Raw genomic sequence first — 8,968 nt, 5'->3', positions numbered from 1 at the left:
TTTCATCGATTCCAAAATTCTGGCTGCAATTAGCACACCCTGGTCTCCTGATGTCGCAATAGTTGGCTGCTGGGAGCGGAGACACTCGACTTCCTTCTTCAACTTATCGCACTCTGTGCGAACTTTCAAGTACTTCGTCTCGAAATATTGCGCATGTTCAGCATGCAACTCCACTTCCTGTTGAAAACTTTCACGATCCACGGTTGCAATCACACTGACCAGCCTTGTCAGTGACCACACTCATCGGTGGCTGGGCGCGTAGTTCCTCGACTTCCTTCTTCAACTTCTTACACTCCGCGAGAACATCTGAGTACCGTTTATCAAAAGAAGATTGCTCGGAACGGGCATTCTCCGCCGATATGGCACAATTTAAAATGCCCCTGCCCACGAGGTGGCGGATTTTCTTTTGAAGGATGGTGTTGTGGCCCTTGATCTGGTCCAGTTTCGCGGAGAATCGTGTTATCACATCCTGCATTGCAAATTCAACAGCAATGATGTATGCAGAGTGCAGATGAGGGGGGAGAAATAAACAAATGGAGTGCCAACCTCTTCAATATGCCGGAGAGCTGCAAAGTCCTTGTCCATAGGAACCTCTTCAACTATGGAACCGCCATCCCTGGAAGAAAGACAGTTAAGTAGTTGGATCTGGCAGCCAGCAAGGAGGCGGTGAAACTGCGGCACGGCAATGGAAGCATACACGGCCGAAGATGCACACACGTGCACTGGCTGCTCCTCTCCCGGAGACTGAGCATTCGTCTACGATTACGCATTCGGGATACCAAACCTATGCAAGAGTTTGAGGTTTTACGTTACGAAGGGTGGTGTTGTGGCCCTTTAATCTCATAATCCCTTCCTGCATGGAAAAATTCACCAGTAACGAATCAGGGATCCTTTTTCATTCACAGGATATGAAAATCATAAGATTAGGAAAAGCATAGGATTTTGTATACATTAGAGAGGGTGTATGCGCTATTTTATGGGCTATTTTGGAATGTACAAAATGAAGTCATGTTTAATAAACCCAAATCTCATCCCTTCTTGCAGGTTATCCCTATGATTATTCACTAGATCCGTATGTTTCTTATCTCCAGCCCGAGGATCAGCAGGATATCAGGGAGTGCAGGTGCAACTGACTAGAGACAGCCGCACGGGATTTTTACAGCCAGGGTGGCTGGCAGTTTCCTCATAGAATTACTTACTGATGTGTTTTTGCCTTTTTGGCACCTGCTGTTTTCTATGTTTCGTTGGTGGTTCTTTGTGTCGACTCTAGCTGATCCGTGAGAAGTTGTCATAATTTGTGTATGAACTGAAGAAAGCAATAAAGCAGCCATATACATCATTTTGATGCAGAGGCTGTGATATGTCCCCTATTTCGAAAAAAGGAACAAACATAGGATATATTTCTATAAATCAAACAACTAATGTAGGGAAGAACCCATAGGATCTAAATGCTACACAATTCTTATAGAAGTCCTACGAATTAAAGAAGCCCGCATGCAGTACGGAGATGAAGAGGAAGAAAAAAAGCAATGGATATACTTCGTATATTATAGTGCATACATTATTAATGCTCTTGAGAGCTAACAAGTGCTCATCAAACAACGGGTCCTCGATAGCTAAGTACGAAGTGGATCCTGCGGTAGAAAGCACGAGCCTGGAACCGTCGGCCCTGGAAGATGATAGCCGGTTTAGTTGGCACCGCCTGCCAGCAAGGACTCAACGAAAATCCGGCATGGCGATGGAAACATACCCAGGAGCTTCGTACCCACCAGGTTGGCGAGAAACGAGTGATTTCTCAACTTGGGTAGGAATGGCGCTGAAACCAGCCGCCATGGAAGAAAGACGGTTAAATTGTTTGATCCGCTAGCCAGCCAGAAGGCAGAGAAACTTCGGCATGGAAACATACCGGGGAGCTACGTACCCACCATCTTGGCGAAACACGGTCGATTTCTCGGCATCGGTAGGAAGGGCGACACTTGAACGGGCGGCCCTGGAAGAAAGACGGTCAAATAGCTGGTTCTCCCGGGTAAAAAAAATAGTTGGATCTGTTTGCCTTGCTGTAATCTGCGTTCATGGGGGCAAAGAAAGCATATGGCGATAAAAACCTACCAGGACTCTTGCTGGATTACTCGCCCTGACCCAACAAGCCCGAAGCGGGGAGCTTGCGATGGAAGCGCAGGCGAGCTTGCGATGGAAGCGCAGAACATGCCTGTCCGCCGGCGCCGCTGGTACACTTTCAAAGTCGGAGTTTGCAGGACTTTCAGCGGGATGGATTTCACCGCGGATTTAGTCTCAGACAACAACGCCTCCTTCCTCTTCTTACACTTCTTCATGTTCTTCTTAGACAACTTGTTGAACGATGGATGAATCGCTGGAGGAAGAAGGAAGGGACAAGTAGGTGGGGATAGAAGGGGTCGGTGTAGAGCTCTCCGGGGAGGGTTCCCCAGGGAGGAGGATGAAAACTGGAACGAACAGGACAGGGATGGGATTGGGCAATCTTGTCCGTCCATCCAAAATCAAAGGGCGGGAGCACATAAGACTTTGGGCCATTGACAGGCTGGTCCTGCCACAGGCGGACCCCAAGTTTCAGCGATTCAATGTCAGTGAAAAGATGGGCAATGTAAAAGAATCTTGTTCGGGGTCGGCCGCGGAAGCCAAATCTCTGTGTCCCAAAGTCTACTAGTAGTCTACTCCTATATAGGTATAGCTGCATAGCCATCATACCATTGCATTGATCGAGCTGTACGCCTTTAACACTCGATTCAGGTCCAAAATATTAGTGTTCTCTTGTCAAATCAAAGGCCTTGTCGGTTTGACGAAATGGACGTTCTTTAACTCACAAACTACTCCAAGGACATCATTTACGGACTACTCGGTTCGGCAAAAAGATTCTTGAAGCCATGTACATATTTTACTGGATCGATTTAGTAATTTGCTCCCACTGTAATATTATTTCCAATTTTCAGCAATTTATTTGAATTTTAGGATTTTACTTATAAATTTCGCTAATTGACATGTGTAGGAAAGATAGAAAACAACTAGTGTATGCATGACCAATTAATCGACTAAATAAATCTTATAGTGGCCACTTTGCATCACTCAAAGCGAGAGTGCATGTTAGATTCATATGATAGAATAATGGAGAATCGCTATGACATATGCCTCCTTGAATCCTACGGGAAAGAAATCTACGGGAATTGGTAGAGCTAGGTGCGTGATGGTATCATAGGAAAGACAAAGGAAATTTCTATATAGATTGAGAGTGCATAGCATAGTTGTCACAGATGCATATGAATTTTTCCAAGAGGTCTAACCTCTTATTAGAAATCCCATAGGGTTGTACTAGTATAAGAAAACAATACATAGAAATTTTGGAGGATTTAATTCTTCAAATCAAACAAGCTATATAGGGGGAAAATCATATCCTTTGATTCGTACAATTTGTATAGGAGTTATGTAGGATTTGACTATAGGAGTTATGTAGGATTTGACTATAGGATTTGAATATTTGTACGGTTGTGTAATATTTCTACCTAGATCAATTCACATACCACCGGTTATGTATTTTTTTGGGCTATAAAAATAGGAGGTGTGGTATATTTGATGTGTGTAGAGATAATCTCACCATCTTATAGCCACCCCTAACATTTCGAGCAAAAAAAATCTATACCACTACCCACCTCTCGTCCTACACTCAATTCCTACACAACCAAACAACAAAAATTGGCTATCCCTAGCCAGGTGGTTGGGGATACTCTCACCCCATAAACCTATCTCCTAAACCAAACAACCCCTAATATGGAGGGAAGGAAAACCTAGTATCTGATCTTTGTACAAAAACACATAAAGCAATGCTGGAACCGTCCACATAGAATCAACGGGCCGGAAGCAGATGCCTTCTTTGGGAAGGGTCTTGCGCGGAAGCCAAGGAATCCTCTGCGTCGACAATCTGGTGTAGCAGTAAAATACACCATCATAGCGGAACATTGATGGAGTCACTACAATGCGTCCGAATCCGGGTATAGTCTTGTCATATCAATGGTCATGTCAGTTTCTCCAGATATAATCTATCCGTTAGCTAGTACTACTACTCTAGAGGCTGACGCCACATGCAGAAGTTGTACAGTACTACGACTACTATCGAGTATCGACTAGTCCGATCACGTCCAGGTCCCAACTACTCAAAAATGGCCGTAAAGAAAATGCAGAAGTAGGATGGGGCCACGACAAAAGACATACATCTATTTATGGACAGAGGTAGTATCATATCAGCATGCATTAGCATCTCATTTGCAACTAGTTGCACTCGCATCCTATTATCGGATATCACACTTCTGCACTTTTAAAAAATATGAAAAAAAACAAAACTGAGACACATATTATGTTGTGTATTGCTCCACAGGTCACAGATGAGTATGTAAAAAAAAAATTCTAGCTTGCACAAAAAAGACAAATGATATGTGAATAGTTAAGGAATATTATTCACTTTGGTCTTTTCTTTTTTCCACAGCTCACATATGGTCACTTTTTGAAACAAATGTTTAGATGTGCGCAAGATACAACATAACCCGTGACTATGATTTGAATTTACATTTTTTTACAAACTCGAAATGTGACATCCGACAATAAGATGAGGGATCAACTAGTTGCGAAATGTTTGCACTCCTGACCATGCATCTGAATCTATCTACTAGACTACTACAACAACATACAAAATGCACCAGTTTTGAACTAGACATGTAACAGCAGTACTAACCGTTGGTTTCCAAAATCTAACGCTTGTGATTAGAGGGATTCGCGTCAAGAGATACCACAACAGCATACACTTCTTTCTAGAACCATCATGTAGCCATTATGTAGAAGAAGAAAAAAGCAGGATCACACCAATATCACACGTCCCACTCGATAGTAAGAAAGGTTCCAAGTTATTGTTCCCATTTCTCAACTGGTCATACCTTTTTCGATGGTGTAACCTACGTAGTATAAGTTATATATTAGTTGTATGGAAAGTTTGAGCAACATTTAGAACATAATTTTGTACTCCTAATTGGTCCAACATGCATGCTAAGATTGGGGTCTTCACCTTGAAACGGCGAGCGCCGAAAAGCGGGTCAAAATCGCCCAGATCCTCGAAGATATCTACAGGCGCAGCCGCTGTATGAGAGACGGAGTGGGAAACGAGTGGGGCGATGTATGAGAGACGGAGTGGGGTGTAGTATGTACTATAGTAAGACGGCGAGACGGCGAGGTCAGAGTGATTAAGACTAGTCACAATGGGAAGTACGTAGTACGTAGTATCATACACTACTAGTTTGTGATACTACCTCCACAATGCATAGTATCATAATATGGTTCATACTTATGTCATATTTAAAGTTTTGTAGAATCTCAATGCAAATGTGTGTACATGATGTATTTGTCATGAAGTTTTCTAAGTTTTCTAGGTTTATGTGTTATAATACTACTCTCATCTCTCACCTGATAATTGATGTGACACATTAGATTTTTGCCAACATGGCATGTATGATACTACTTACGAGCCTTAAAAGCACTTTTTTGTGATGTTGATCAAATTGTACTCTAAAATTGTCACTGGACAACAGGTTGGCCTATTGCAAACTTGTTTGAATGAGCTAAAATAGTTAGAAATCTAGAAAATTTGTCACTTCAATGAATTTTCATCCTATAACGTTTACTTAATTTGAAAAACGAATGGGGATGTTTGCCATAATGGGACAATCATTTCTACAAAAAAGAATAAGATGGAAAGTCTCGCAATGTTATTTATCATGACAACATTGACAATGTCACAACCGTGGGGTGATTAGGGAATCCACTCCGCTAGAAAAAAACAAACTTATATAAGGCACGTGTGGCAACGCAGTTTGTCTACCTTATACACATATCTTGATGTGTAGCTATATATGGATTTTATTTTCCAACTTTAGATGATCAGTTTATAGTTCACCATTTAATTAGATTCATAATTTTTGGGAATAAAATACTTGGAGGTACCCTGCAAGTGTGGTACCACAAACAAAGCCCAAACATGGGTCCCAATAGTACAACATTGCGCGCATATATAGGAAGTTTGAGCAAATTTGAAACCAACCAAATGAGGTAGAAACAAATCAAAAAAAAAGTTGTGAAACATGTGCATGGAGCCATCACATGACATGTACTTACTACTAACAAGTAAAAAATATAAAACCCTATCATACATAGAGGTTTGGGGTGAAGAGTTATTATTCACACACATATAGAATAAATATGGACTACTTTTGGCTTTCTACCCATTAATTTGAGCAAGCTTCATGCAGTGTCCACTTCAAACTTGACAACATTGGAACCATAGCTGCTTGAGTTCGCCTCGCTAGCCTCTTCCCATATGTAAGCTTAATTAATTGGTTACACTACAAAAACCACAGTCAACTTCTGAATAATGCATGCATTGCCCCCCTTTTGCACATATGCAACTTTGCAAAGTAGGGATTTTTGGTTTACCACACATTAGTGTGTTGTTTTCTTTTTATTAGGACCCATGTTTGGTAGCCACATTTTTCCAAAGCCAAAGTGTGGTTAGCAACAAAAAAAAAAGCTAGTATGGCTAGCCACCAAATTGTGGCTTAAAATATTAAAGCCAAACTTTGTCAAAACTTTGTAAAAAAAGTTGAGTCTATGACAAATGGACCATATATACATGCAATGAAGTGTGATAAGCCAAATTGTGGCAAAAACCAAACACATGCCAAATAAACTATATGCATGGCTGCCAAATTTTGGCTTCTTGACAAATTGTGGCTAGGAACCAAACATGCCCTTGCTGGCCAAAGGGGTCCAAATATGTGTTTTGTTTATTCGCTATCATGTGCAGTGTGTGCAAAATACCACAAATCAAAATTTCACGGGTAGGCCAAACATGCATGCATGGTAGGCGAATCGCCATTTCGAAGGCTAATTTGTCAAACTAGCTTACCATGAAACCATCATTTGTACTCCAATTAATTAAGTTTGGATATGAATGGTGGTCATCAACCAAACTAATAAGAATTCAAAATTTGGGATGATATAGGGATGTGCCCTATTGTTGTGGAATCAGAAAACATTAATTAGCCAACGAAAATGTGGGTTGCATCCAAGTATAGTAACTCACAAAGTCGATTGCCAAGAAGTTTTTGCCTAAATTTGAAAAAAGCCAAAAATGAGGTTCAAACTTATTGAAATCAGCAAGCAAGGCAATCACGAAGTCACCAATTACTACTTTTATCTAGGAAAAATAACAAACATGATGGCATGCAAATATTCTTGAGAAGCAGAATCATTCTGTAAATATTTTTTTTTAACCATGCATGTTGGACATTGATTCTCTTCTTGCCACATGGGTGAGCTAGCTTGGTTACCGCAAGAACCATGCATGGCGAACTTTCGAATCATGACCCCTTTTTTAAGAGATCAATGAAAAACTTCTTATTTTCGACTATACTTTGCCAAATACAGTTTTTTTGGTTTTCCACATAAAGTCTTTTCATTTTTATTGGCCGAATTAAGGGGGGCAAAATTAAAAGGATGTATTTGTGAAGTGGCTACCGCGTGTATTGCGCACACTACCACCTATACAATTTTCACAAGCGGGTGACATGGTTGGATGGCCATGCATTTCCATGGTTTGTTGGATTATCTCATCATGTAGTATATAATAAATTTATTTTGTAAATATTTTTCAATTCAAGTATTAACGATGGTTATATTACAACTCAAATAAATTGGGAAAATACTGGGATTCGCCTCCCTATAATCAATCTTGCCCGTCCATTTCCTATCACGACTATAGGGAGTACTAGATTTAAATGGCGGTTGGAGTTAATTCCTCAACCTCATCGCAGTATTATTCCCATCTGTCCCCACTAAACAACCCCTGGCGGTTCGTTCTCCCCTGCATTTCGGCAAGTTCCAAAAAACCCCATTGTTTGAAGTTGCTGTCCCTCCCTCCCCCTCAATCCCTCCGATCAGTTCGACGTGCTTTAGCGCTGCCATGGCCGACGGCGGCCTGTTTGCGCTGAAGAGGAGCGTCGTTCCCCATGGGACGACCAAGGTGAACGTGGTCTACACGAATGACCCTTCCGTTCTCGAGCACACCCTCAAGATGTACGAACAAAAGCTACTAGAGGACAGGCCCAGGTTCGTCGGCCTCGACCTAGAATACACTGCGGACCAAGTAAGTACCGCCGTCGTTCAGTTGGCCATGGACGACCACGTCCTGGTGTACCATTTCTGCAGGTATGTTCTTCACATGCCTTCCTTTATCCTTTTGTTTTTTAATATAGAAACTCTTCCTTTATCTTGGATCTGCTTTTTTATTTCGAAATAGACTAGGTTCTAACTTGTATGAAAACACGAACAAACTAACTTGTATGAAAAATGTGGTCTGGAACGTAATATCCAACATACTTGTATAATTTTTTTGGATTGACCACGATATTTAGTTTCATGATTTTGGTACTCAAAATTTGCACAAATTTCATGTACTCATACTCACCGATAATCGGCATGGATGTCAAGATATTAACATATAGTAACTGAATCTTAACTTGACACTTAAATAATTAGATCATATAGTCGCAACAATAATTCATGTTATTTTGATGTGTATCACTGATGCAAAATCATTGTTTCACTGCAACAAGTATACAGTTTACTGGAAGAAAAATATGTGTACTATTTCAGCATATACGATCTTACAAGATTGATTTGTGTTAACATGCAGGAGTCCTGATAATCTGGCACCTTTGCAAGAATTCCTTCAACATAAAGGAATTTGTTTCACAACTGTTGACATCGGGGGTGACTCTAGCAGGTTTGCTAGAGATGGCATTAAAATTCCTAAACATAATTGGATTGACATTCAGGATATGATCAATTTCAATGGTCTGGCAATAGGACTGGCATGGGTGATTTGGCAGCCGCCATC

Source organism: Lolium perenne, chromosome 3 (genome assembly GCF_019359855.2).
Source record: "Lolium perenne isolate Kyuss_39 chromosome 3, Kyuss_2.0, whole genome shotgun sequence".
Taxonomy (NCBI): domain Eukaryota; kingdom Viridiplantae; phylum Streptophyta; class Magnoliopsida; order Poales; family Poaceae; genus Lolium; species Lolium perenne.
The sequence above is the reverse complement of the archived record's forward strand: the minus strand, read 5'-3'. Positions refer to the sequence as shown.